We start from the raw sequence: 12,368 nt of genomic DNA on the forward strand, positions 1-12,368 counted from the left end.
TATATTTTGAATGTGTACGCTATCCATACATGTTATCCGGGGATACGGTACCCTTTCTAACCTTTGTGCAATCACGTGCAATCCATACTGGGCCTAACACCGTCTGAGCCTGCCTCCTGATGTACAGACATATATTTTGAATGTGTACGCTATCCATACATGTTATCCGGGGATACGGTACCCTTTCTAACCTTTGTGCAATCATGTGCAATCCATACTGGGCCTAACACCGTCTGAGCCTGCCTCCTGATGTATAGACATATATTTTGAATGTGTACGCTATCCATACATGTTATCCGGGGATACGGTACCCTTTCTAACCTTTGTGCAATCACGTGCAATCCATACTGGGCCTAACACCGTCTGAGCCTGCCTCCTGATGTACAGACATATATTTTGAATGTGTACGCTATCCATACATGTTATCCGGGGATACGGTACCCTTTCTAACCTTTATGCAATCACATGCAATCCATACTGGGTGTGAGAACGGCTGGCGAGCTGTTAAGCAAGCTACAGCACCTGTGGTTTGCACACGTAAGTTTTTCATTTTTTCAGGAATGACGGTTAGGCCTAATTCCGGAACTGCGGTTGACCTGCACTTACTGGGAAATCATTGTTCGCGGGTAATAATTGTAATCAGTGATCCCCATCACTAACGTTGTTCAGCGGGTTATCTGCACCTGTAAGCGACAAACACTGGTCTTTTCAGTGTAGCGCACATGCAGCCACGGACATGTAAGGGCATGGCATACCAGTTATTGGCCAATCTCATGTGCCAGAGCCTCACGTGTCCCTCTAGTAAGCCGGACTCGGACCGCGGGGCATAACGGAGTCTCGTTCGTTAACGGAATTAAGCTTGCAATGTGTGCATCTGTTCTGTAGCTGGCATGGTTGAGGTTTCCCAGGTGGAGTCGAATTTAACCGTAGGCTCCACTCCTGGTGGTGCCCTTCTGGACATTCCTTTAAGGTTCAGCTTTGCAACCATACTGCCCACGTAAAACAAACACTTTGCCTTCATGAACGCTGTTTGGAGGGTCATGACTCATGGGAATAACGCCGCCCAATCAGTTAACCTGCTAGAGAGATCCTTCGTTGCTCCCAAGCATGACATCACACTCCCTAGGAAGAAGGTAATGCCACTGTGGCGACCGTACTCCTGGGGGCGACACAAGTGCACTGATGCCCAGCCACTGCTCGATGAATCTGCTGGTACATTGACCCAGACCACTACATTCCCCTCGCACGCTACACGGCCTGAATCTGACCCTGATGAAACTCAGGTTACCCTTCCCATATACAGTTCCATCTTACACGGTGACAAAGAGGAAGCTGCAGATGAAAGTGCAGGTTCGGCCCACCTGCCATCAGACACACCACCGTACTATCAGGGGCCCTGTGCCAGTGCCGTCGCCAACGAGTGGGCCCCCCCCTGCTTGCTCAGGATCACAGCACTTGCAAAGTTGAAATACTGTGCAGTGAGATGGAAGATGGGGACGACGAGGAGTCCAGACAAGTACAGGGATTCCCTAGCGAGGAGACTTATTTGATTGTTTTCAATGTTGGGACAGCAATTTTTGGGGAGCACTATACTCTGGAGAATGATAGATGGGGCCCACCATACACTGGAACATTCCAAAGGTGGACATCAGATACTGGAGCAGCATTTACAGGGCCCATTATACACTAGAGCATTAGAAATGGGGCCCATTATGTTTGGAGCATTATTTGGGCCCATAAGACAGTGGAGCTTCATCCATGGGGACCAACATATACTGTAGCATTATGTGGAGTTCATCATATACTGTTTCAAACATTATATGGGACCAATGATTCTGTATGGAGAAATAGATGGGCCTCGTCATGAGATGTAAAAAGTGAAGTATTTTTCATTGTACTATACCGCTATTTCTCTGCCGTATCGGAGCATGATGAGTTGTGGTATGTGTTAAAGGGGCGCTCTTTCGCCCAGGGCACATGAAAACCTGGAGCCAGCCCTACCCCCCCACAACTTTAGCCAAATAACCCCCATTTTTCAGTGCGTAACTTGTATTATGAAGTTAATTAAGGTTGACAAGCTTAAGTAAGAAGAATTTATGCTTTTGGCATTCAAATGGGCACTGTAGGTGTGTTTCCTGTCCTCCTCTCACTGCCGACTTTTATTCCCCATTGACTTACATTGGGTTTCGTGTTTCGGGACGACCCCGACTTTTCCCTATAATCGGACGATCTTGCTCGACCCGACTTTTGGAAAAGTCGGGTTTCACGAAACGAAACGCGACCCTAAAAAACCAAAAGTCGCTCAACTCTACCTAGGAGGAAAGTAATGCCACTGTGGTGACCGTACTCCTGGGGGAGCCACAAGTGCACTGATGCCCAGCCACTGCTAGATGATTCTGCTGGTACAATGACCCAGACCACTACTGTAATGATGTATAGTAGGTTTCTATGAAGACAGTGGCTAGATGATAGAGTCACAGACACAGGTATACGTGTAAGTAGTTTGTATTAAACAAGCAGCACAGAACAGCACAGGTGTTGGCGGAGCCAGACTATATGACAGCAGTGGTAACAGCAGCAGAACTCAGTCCAGTAGATAGCAAGTTGTACACCAGCACTATGTAGATGTAAGCAGACACAGTCTTAAGAATGCAGGCAAGGACAGTCACTTAGCCCTCTCCCTTGCGGGAGGGGAATCTTCGGGCACAGTGCAGTGGCAGAGAAAGTCACTAGGTAATTGATACTGGATGTGTAAAGGTAGCAGGGATAAGAGTCTCAGGTGAAACGCACACAGCAGTCAAGATCTTCAGCGCATACCGTGAGTGCTGTAGTAGCGGTGAGCGGTGGAGGCAGGGCTGGAAGGAGCCTTCAGGCCGACACCGTCAGAAGGTCCAGGCGGCGGCAGTTAGGCAGCAGGTAATCCAGGTGGATTCAGCAGGAAGGAAGGAGGTAGCACAGCGTGCAACTCCCAGCTAGCAGATCAGGTACAGAACGAGATATACAAGCAAGGTAGTCACGTCCAGGAAAGCTATTTAAACCCGGCGGGCGGGACCAACAGGCGGTGATGTCACAGGAACCAGTATGGCCGAACGAAGCCAGGTTTAAGGGCAACAGTAAGGGCAAAGTCCGGAACACAGCAGAATAGGAACGATGCTTACATTATTCCCCCCTTAAAGAATGTCCTCCGGACAATCTTCGACCAGGCTTGTCCGGGTACCTTAGATGAAACTGCTCCAGCAGCCGCGGAGCACAGATATTCTCCACCGGTTCCCAGGAATTCTCCTCGACAGAGTATCCTTGCCATTTGACCAGGTATTGCAACTTCCTTCTGAAGATCCGTGAATCCAGAATCTTCTCCACGACATATTGTTCATGTCCATCAACGAGCACTGGAGCTGGAGGAGAGGAAGTACGCCCTGGGAAGGAATTTGGTACAACTGGCTTTAGTAGGGAAACATGGAACACCGGGTGAACCTTCCAGGCAGGGGGTAATTTCAGACGCACCGCTACCGAATTCACTAGAGCCACGATCTTGTATGGCCCTACAAACTTCTGCCCAAGCTTGACAGTCGGTGCCCTCACCCTCAGATTCTTGGTAGACAACCAGACCGTATCTCCCACCCTATACACCGGAGCCGGCCTCCTGGTACGATCTGCTGCTCTCTTATACCTTTCCTGCGCTGTCGTCAAGGTGGTCTTCAGAGCTTCCAAATTCTGCTGTAAGAAAGAAAGATGGTCAGACACAGCAGGCACTGCAGCCTCCTTGGGGAACTGCGTCAAGATGCTTGGGTGGTAACCCTGATTAGCAAAGAACGGTGACTGCTTAGTCGAGGAGTGCTGCGAGTTGTTATATGTGAACTCTGCCAGGGGAAGCAGATCTACCCAATCGTCCTGCAGATGACTTAAGTAGCAACGGAGGTACTGCTCCAGGGTCTGATTCGTACGTTCCGTCTGTCCATTGGTCTGTGGATGGTAAGCCGAAGACAGACTTACTCTAATATCCAGAGCCGCGCAGAAACACCTCCAGAACCTAGACGTGAACTGCACCCCACGATCCGAGATCACCTCATCCGGGACTCCGTGCAGACGGACCACCTCTTGAATCAACAAGTCTGCAGTCTGTTTTGCTGTGGGTAATCCAGCGCAAGGGATAAAGTGTGCTGCCTTAGTGAGGCGGTCCACGACCACTAGAATGGTGTTCTTACCCTTGGAGACCGGTAGTTCAACAATAAAGTCCATTGAGATGGATCTCCAGGGACGAGATGGTATAGGCAAGGGTTGTAACAACCCGGAAGGCGACGCACGAGGCGTCTTGAACCGAGCACATACCTCGCAGGATGACACGTATCCCTCCACGTCCTTCCGGTACGAAGGCCACCAGAAGTACAGAGCCAGGAACTCTTGGGTCTTCGTTATTCCACGATGTCCCCCAATCTTAGAATCATGGATCAGTCGGAGGACTTCAAGTCTTGTCACCTCTGGTACATACAGCCGATTCTCCTGTAACCACACTCCTCCACTGAAATTTAGGCTTACTTCGGGGGTAGGTTGCCTTAGCAACGGATCTGCTGCGTATGCTGCTTTGATCTCAGACAGAAGATCCTGATGATGGATTGCAGAGATGAAATGAGCGGGAGACACAACAGTACTAGGAGACGACTTAATCACTTCCTCAGGAGCAGCAATCCTAGATAGCGCATCTGCCTTACCATTCCGTGCCCCCGACCTGTAGGAGATGATGAAGTTGAATTGGTTTAGAAACAAGCTCCAACGTGCCTGACGTGGGTTCAAACATCTTACGGACTGCATGAATTCCAAGTTTCGGTGGTCGGTAAGAACTGTAATCGGAGTTGAGGACCCCAGCAGCAAGTGTCTCCACTCCTTGAATGCCGTCACAATCGCCAGTAACTCCTTGTTCCCTACGTCATAGTTCTTCTGCGCCGGGGATAGCTTCTGAGAAAGAAAGGCACAAGGATGAAGAACTGCCTTCTCACCTCCTCTCTGTGACAACACTGCGCCGATGGCGACATCCGATGCGTCCACCTCAAGAGTAAAGCTCAGATCTGGGTCTGGATGTCTTAAGATGGGAGCCGACACAAACTTGTCCTTCAGCCGTGTGAACGCCTCCTGGGCTTGCGGAGTCCACCGGAACGGTACCCCCTTCTTAGTCAGTTGGGTGATGGGAGCCACAATCTCAGAGAAGTTACGGATGAAGCGCCTATAGAAGTTGGCGAATCCCACAAACCTCTGAACTTCTTTCACCGATCCTGGCGCTGGCCACTCCTGGATCGCTCTGGTCTTTTGATCGTCCATCTGGAGACCCTGTGGAGAGATGACATAACCGAGGAACTGCACTGTTGCCCTGTGGAACTCGCATTTCTCCAATTTGATGTAAAGATGGTTATGCAGCAGGCGTTGCAGCACTGTCCTCACGTGGAGCCGATGTTCCTCGAGATCACTGGAAAAGATTAAAATGTCATCGAGATACACAACCATAAATACATCAAGCACATCTCGGAAAATGTCATTAACAAAATGCTGAAAGGTTGCAGGAGCATTTCGTAGTCCGAACGGCATGACTCGTGACTCGAAGTGTCCATAACGGCAGCGGAAGGCCGTCTTCCACTCATCTCCAGACCGAATTCTCACGAGATTGTAGGCTCCCCGAAGATCCAGTTTGGTGAATATCTTAGCCTGCTTCACCCTCTCCAGTAGTTCAGAGATTAAGGGTAGCGGGTGCCGATTCATGACCGTTACCTTGTTTAAATCACGGTAGTCCATGCAAGGACGCAGACCCCCGTCCTTTTTCTTCACGAAGAAGATTGGTGCACCCGCAGGAGAAGTAGATGGTCGGATGAAGCCCTTGGCGAGATTCTCGTCGATGAAGTCCTTCAAGGCCTTTAATTCAGGACCAGACAAAGGGTAAATACGCCCGAATGGGATCTCCGCCCCAGATACCAGTTCTATCGGGCAATCATAAGGCCGGTGGGGAGGTAACATATCTGCCCTCTTCTTATCACATACCTCTGCCAGATCCTGATACTCCATTGGTAATTGTCCCTCAGTCGTAGCTACTACCTTGGGGATAGCAGCGACCTTAGGAATAGCGGGGTTGCTGTTAGAACTTGGAGGGAACTGCACTTCCCTGGTCTCCCAGTTGATGCGATGATTCTGAACCTGGAGCCAAGGTAACCCCAGGATAATAGGAAAGTGAGGAGAAGATATTAGTAAAAAGGACAAATGTTCCACATGTTCCTCTCCAACGCATACCTTCACCGACTCAGTCTCCATGGTTACCGGTCCAGATGTAAGTGGTGACCCGTCTACTGTCTCCATCAAGACTGACGACTCCCTCTTCACTGCCCTGATTCCATGCTTCCTTGCAAACGCGATATCCATGAAGTTTCCACTGGCCCCGGAGTCCAACATGGCAGCGCTCTCGACACACCGACCCTGGAAGCAGACCCTCAAGGATAGGTAATAGTGGGAATTCTTCTTAGTAGCGAAGTAGGAGGAAACGACGGATGTCATCGAGATCACCACTGCGTTCAATGGAAGAGATGCCAGCGAATTCATATCGGCAAAGTCCAGGTCTCTCTGATTGTCTCTGCCCCCCGAATTGTTCAGATCTAGGACGCAGGACTCCCCCGCCTCGGAGTTACAATCAATGATAGCTGCAGCCGTCTTACGTCTCCTGACTGGACACTCGGAGATGAAGTGACCGGTCCCCCCGCAGTAGAAGCACAGGTTTTCCTTAAAGCGATGCTCCTTGCGGGCATCAGGAGGATTTCTACGTACGGCATCCACCTGCATCGGTTCGGGCTCGGGCTCGGGATTCCTCCTGCTGGTGACATCTCTGGAGGGAGAAGAGAACGGAACAGTGTTATTAAACCGTAGATCAGACCAGCGCTCCTGTCTGCGCTCAGAGAGTCGATTGTCGATGCGGATGCAGTGGTTGATGAAGTCCCCAAGAAGCACGGGCGAATCCCCGCGTGCCAGTTCATCCTTAACTGCCGTAGACAATCCCCTGCGGAAGATGGCCTGCTTGGCTGCCCCGTTCCAGGTGGTGTCTAATGCCCATCTACGGAAGTCCAATGCATACTCCAGCACCGAACGCTTCCCCTGCCGAAGGGTCAGCAGTGTCGTCTCAGCAGTATTAGCTCGGTTCGGGTCATCAAACATCTGCGTCATTGCGGCAATGAAATTGTCCATAGAGTTAAGCAGAGGGTCGTCGGTCTCAATCAAAGGGTTGGCCCACGCGAGCGCCCTACCAGACAGCAGCATGACTATAGTCAGAACTTTGGAGCGTTCAGTAGTGAACTGTGGGGCATGAGCAGCAAAGAAGATCCGGCACTGGTTCAAAAATCCTCGGAATTTATCCCTCTCACCAGCGAACCGGAAGGGTGGAAGCTTCGGGAAGGTCGGTGTAGTATCCTGGGCAACACCTGCTACCTGCGCGGCTGGGGCCTGTTCCAGAGCAGCAATCCGATCGAGCTGCATAGGAACCGCTTGCTCCAACGCCAGAACATGATCACCCTGAAGAGGAGCTGCTTGTTCCAGCGCCGTAATCCGATTTGCCAGTCGTTGCAACTGTGCCTCTGCTGCCCCGGCGTTGTGTTCGATACGTTGCTCCAGCGTGTCCAGCTGGGTCCTAATGCCTGCCACATCCTGCCGTATCAAAGCAAGCTGCTTGCTTACACGTTTCTCCAGGGACTCTACACCTGCGGTCTCCATATTGGTGGCTTGTATATCCTGTAATGATGTATAGTAGGTTTCTATGAAGACAGTGGCTAGATGATAGAGTCACAGACACAGGTATACGTGTAAGTAGTTTGTATTAAACAAGCAGCACAGAACAGCACAGGTGTTGGCGGAGCCAGACTATGACAGCAGTGGTAACAGCAGCAGAACTCAGTCCAGTAGATAGCAAGTTGTACACCAGCACTATGTAGATGTAAGCAGACACAGTCTTAAGAATGCAGGCAAGGACAGTCACTTAGCCCTCTCCCTTGCGGGAGGGGAATCTTCGGGCACAGTGCAGTGGCAGAGAAAGTCACTAGGTAATTGATACTGGATGTGTAAAGGTAGCAGGGATAAGTCTCTCAGGTGAAACGCACACAGCAGTCAAGATCTTCAGCGCATACCGTGAGTGCTGTAGTAGCGGTGAGCGGTGGAGGCAGGGCTGGAAGGAGCCTTCAGGCCGACACCGTCAGAAGGTCCAGGCGGTGGCAGTTAGGCAGCAGGTAATCCAGGTGGATTCAGCAGGAAGGAAGGAGGTAGCACAGCGTGCAACTCCCAGCTAGCAGATCAGGTACAGAACGAGATATACAAGCAAGGTAGTCACGTCCAGGAAAGCTATTTAAACCCGGCGGGCGGGACCAACAGGCGGTGATGTCACAGGAACCAGTATGGCCGAACGAAGCCAGGTTTAAGGGCAACAGTAAGGGCAAAGTCCGGAACACAGCAGAATAGGAACGATGCTTACAACTACATTCCCCTTGCACTCTACACAACCAGAATCTGACCCTGATGAAACTCAGGTTCCCCTTCCCGCATACTATACCACCTTACACGGTGACAAAGAGGAAGGTGCAGATGAAAGTGCAGGTTCCTTGAGCAGGTGGGGGGGCATACTCATGGGCGACGGCACTGGCACAAGGCTCCTCATAGTTCACAAAAGTGTCTCTGCCGGTGGGAGGGGGAGGGGAGGGCCCACCCGCCGAGAGGGCCCGCCGAGAGGGCCCGCCGAGAGGGGAGGGCCCGCCGAGAGGGGAGGGCCCGCCGAGAGGGGAGGGCCCGCCGAGAGGGGAGGGCCCGGCCCACCCATATAGGGGAGGGCCCACCCGCCGTCAACCCGCCGTCAACCCGCCGTCAGACACACCGCCGTACTATGAGGGGCCTGTGCCAGTGCTGTCGCCAACGAGTGGGCCCCCCCTGCTTGCTCAGGATCACAGCACTTGCAAAGTTGAAATACTTACCTCTCCCTGATCTACTGCCGTGGCTCCTTCTGCGTTTCCTGACAGTGACATTCTGGTCAGAGAGCGCGATGACATCTTGTCTGTACGCCCTCTGCCTAAACAGTCCAAGTGCAGTGTGATGGACGATGGGGAAGACGAGGAGTCCAGACTAGTACAGGGATTCCCTAGCGAGGAGACTTATTTAATTGTTTTCAATGTTGGGACAGCAATTTTTGGGGAGCACTATACTCTGGAGAATGATATATGAGGCCCACCATACACTGGAGCATTCCAAAGGTGGACATCAGACACTGGAGCAGCATTTACAGGGCCCATTATGCACTGGAGCATTAGGAATGGGGCACATTATATATGGAGCATTATTTGGGCCATAAGACAGTGGAGCTTCATCCATGGGGCCCATCATATACTGTAGCATTATGTGGAGCTCATCATATATTGTTTCAAACATTATATGGGACCAATGATTCTGTATGGAGAAATATATGGGCCTCATTACTCTGTATAGTGCACTATGCGGTGGCCATAATACTGTATGGAGTAATATTCTGTCCGTGTTTGGAGCTATTGGAGAATTTAAAATGGATATCAGTCATGAAATGTAAGAAGTGAAGTATTTTTCTTTGTACTATACCGCTATTTCTCTGCCGTATCAGAGGATCATGAATTGTGGCATGTGTTAAAAGAGCCCAGTGACACTCTTTGGCCCTGGGCACATGAAAACCTGGAGCCAGCTCTACCCCCCCCCAACTTTAGCCAAATAACCCCCAGTTTTCAATGCCTAACTAATATTATAAAGTAAATTAAGGTTGACAAGCTTAAGTAATAAGAATTGATGTTTTTGGGATTAAAATGGGCACTGTAGGTGTGTTTCCTGTCCTCCACTCACTGCCGACTTTTCTTCCCCGTTGACTTGTATTGGGTTTCGTTTTTCAGTCGGCCCTCGACTTTTCACGATAATCGGCCGATTTCGTTCGACCCGACTTTTGAGAAAGTCAGGTTTCATGAAACACGACTAGACCCGAAAAAAGGCAAAGTTGCTTATCTCTAATGGCAGGGATTAATTTATTATGAAGTATTATCAGAAGATGTCCTATTGTTTAAAAGAAGCTTGTATTCTAAGCATGTTTAACTGCATCTTTAGTGTTTTTTTTTATTTTTCCATATTATTATCTCTCTTCCTACTAATATTAAGCTGACATTTCTTCATGTAGAATATGTATGTTAATGGAGACAAACCAAGAGACAAGAAACGCAATAGGGTCTTTTCCAATGGTACAGATAAATAAGATATGTGGAACCACTCACCTGGCATGGTTGCAAGCTAGCAGCATGAAACAGGTATATGTACAGCTGCCGCAAGACACCGATCAGAAAGACCAGAAAAATATATGTGCAAGCTGGTGGTGTAGTTAACTTACCTGGATTGTCATCAGCAGCACAAATTAAATACACCACCGGCTTGCACATACATGTAATGTATGTTAATAACACAGGAACCACAATTCACAATAGGTGATAGTCAAAACTCTAATTCATCCTGCACAGCGACCTCTGCACAGATCACAGAGCATGCCCTCATTATCATTACAGGCAGTATGACAATAACAGATAACACCTCTATATACAGTAAATAACACAGGATTCACCATTTACAATAGGTGATGTCACAGCTCACCTCTTCCTCCTCCTGTACAATGACTGATAACACCTCTATATACAGTAAATAACACAAGATCTACCATTCACAATAGGTGATGTCACAGCTCACCTCCTCCTCCTCTTGTACAATGACTGATAATACCTCTTTATGCAGTAGATTACACAGGATATACCACTCACAATAGGTGATGTCACAGCTCACCTCCTCCTGTATGATGACTGATAACACCTCTATATACAGTAGATAACACAGGATCCACCATTCACAATAGGTGATGTCACAGCTCACCTCCTTCTCTTGTACAATGACTGATAACGCCTCTATATACAGTTGATAACACTGTAGCGCACATAAAATCGTTTTGTTTTGTTTTTTTAAAAAAGAGCTGCGAATGAAAAATACAGTCTAAAAACAGCAAAAAGTAGACAAAATTATGGAGCAAATTTAATAATAAATTGGGTCCCTAAATCTTTTCATAGAATAAGTAAAGACTAGCTATGGATTTTAGATAACCCTTATTATATTCGATACTAGCTGTTTGTGAGTTGCGGTGAACGCTCTTTATTTCCTACTTTCCTTCAATCGATCAGCTCTTCATCTTAGTTGTAAGATTGAAATTATCAGCTGTGATTGTCATCATTGTCTCGATGTAAATATATCTATGGATTTCCAATAGATCTTATGGGTAAACATGAAAAAAAAAGAAAACTGTATCTTCGGATCGGTTACGTGACTTGAGTGGAGCCTGGAAGAATTATTTAAGTCATTGTCAAGGAACAATCTTGCAAGTCCGCAGAAGTTGTTGAGAGCGAGAGGAGCCGGAGTGGAACATAGAATTGTGCAGTCAGGTAGATCAGATTTAGCGCTGCATTTATCCCATCCGGCTGCAATGTATTAAAGGCAATTATGATAGAGGGTGGGGGGATTAGAGGAAGATTTTCAGGGGAATGAGGGGTGCATAGAATTACAAATTACTCTGATCTCCGCACAGATGTGAATGAGCAGGAGTGGATAGATGTATGCTGGACGAATATTGATCTCTAAACCGACCGCCTAGCGCAGCCAACCTACTGTAATCACATGCAGGAAAAAAATGTAAATCCTAATCCTATTTACTGACTTGAGGCATCTCCTTGTCCTCGGTGGTGATAACCATTCTTGTATCGGATGCAAAAAAAATAGGAAAACCATAGTGAGGAATCCTACTATTCTATAGATATATATTAAAAATGCATCCAAGATTTTTTTTCCTTTTTAATTTTTGCTTAAATGCATGTAATTTTGGCTAAAAAATGTTTTTACAATTGGGTTTTGTTAAAAAATTTGCACCGTTTACCTTCCAGAGTCTCTATGCTGCATTGTCTGCTGCTGGCTGCAGAATGAGTTAATCGAGAATCTGTGCTCAAAGAGGGAGTTTGTAATTGTTTTATCTGTCTTTTTCTGAGCTTTAGGCTCGTTTCACACTAGCGTTTATTTCCTGCAGCGCACGGCGTCGCTAAACCCCGCCCCCTGCCGACTCCCTGCCCGCCCCATCCGGTCATCGCCGCCTACTAGCGCACATGGGCGCTTGCGACCTGCGCACCCTATCTTTAGCATAGGGTGCGCAGATCATGCGCTGGCCGTTCGCTAGTAGGATTTTAGTGTGCGCTGCGCACTTTTGAAGGTGCGCCGTGCGCGCCAAAATGCAGCATGCTGCGTTCGGCGTACACCAGCGAACCTTCAAAAGT

The 12,368-nt window shown here is 48.7% G+C and overlaps 1 long non-coding RNA gene across 2 annotated transcripts in view; it reads right to left on the minus strand.

The window, feature by feature from the left end:
* The window catches only part of LOC141084788 (uncharacterized), a 347,720-nt gene that overhangs the window by 120,544 nt on the left and 214,808 nt on the right, over positions 1-12,368 (minus strand). The window contains exon 4 of one of the 2 annotated variants that reach the window (XR_012231117.1): positions 10,690-11,386. The exons of the other annotated variant lie outside the window; for it this stretch is intronic. This is a non-coding gene — a long non-coding RNA (uncharacterized lncRNA). Of the gene's footprint in view, positions 1-10,689; positions 11,387-12,368 lie in introns of those variants that run through there. 2 annotated transcript variants of the gene reach the window in all.

The sequence above is a fragment of the Dendrobates tinctorius genome, unplaced genomic scaffold (genome assembly GCF_039654945.1).
Source record: "Dendrobates tinctorius isolate UK_male_01 unplaced genomic scaffold, ASM3965494v1 ptg000006l, whole genome shotgun sequence".
In the NCBI taxonomy this organism is placed as follows: domain Eukaryota; kingdom Metazoa; phylum Chordata; class Amphibia; order Anura; family Dendrobatidae; genus Dendrobates; species Dendrobates tinctorius.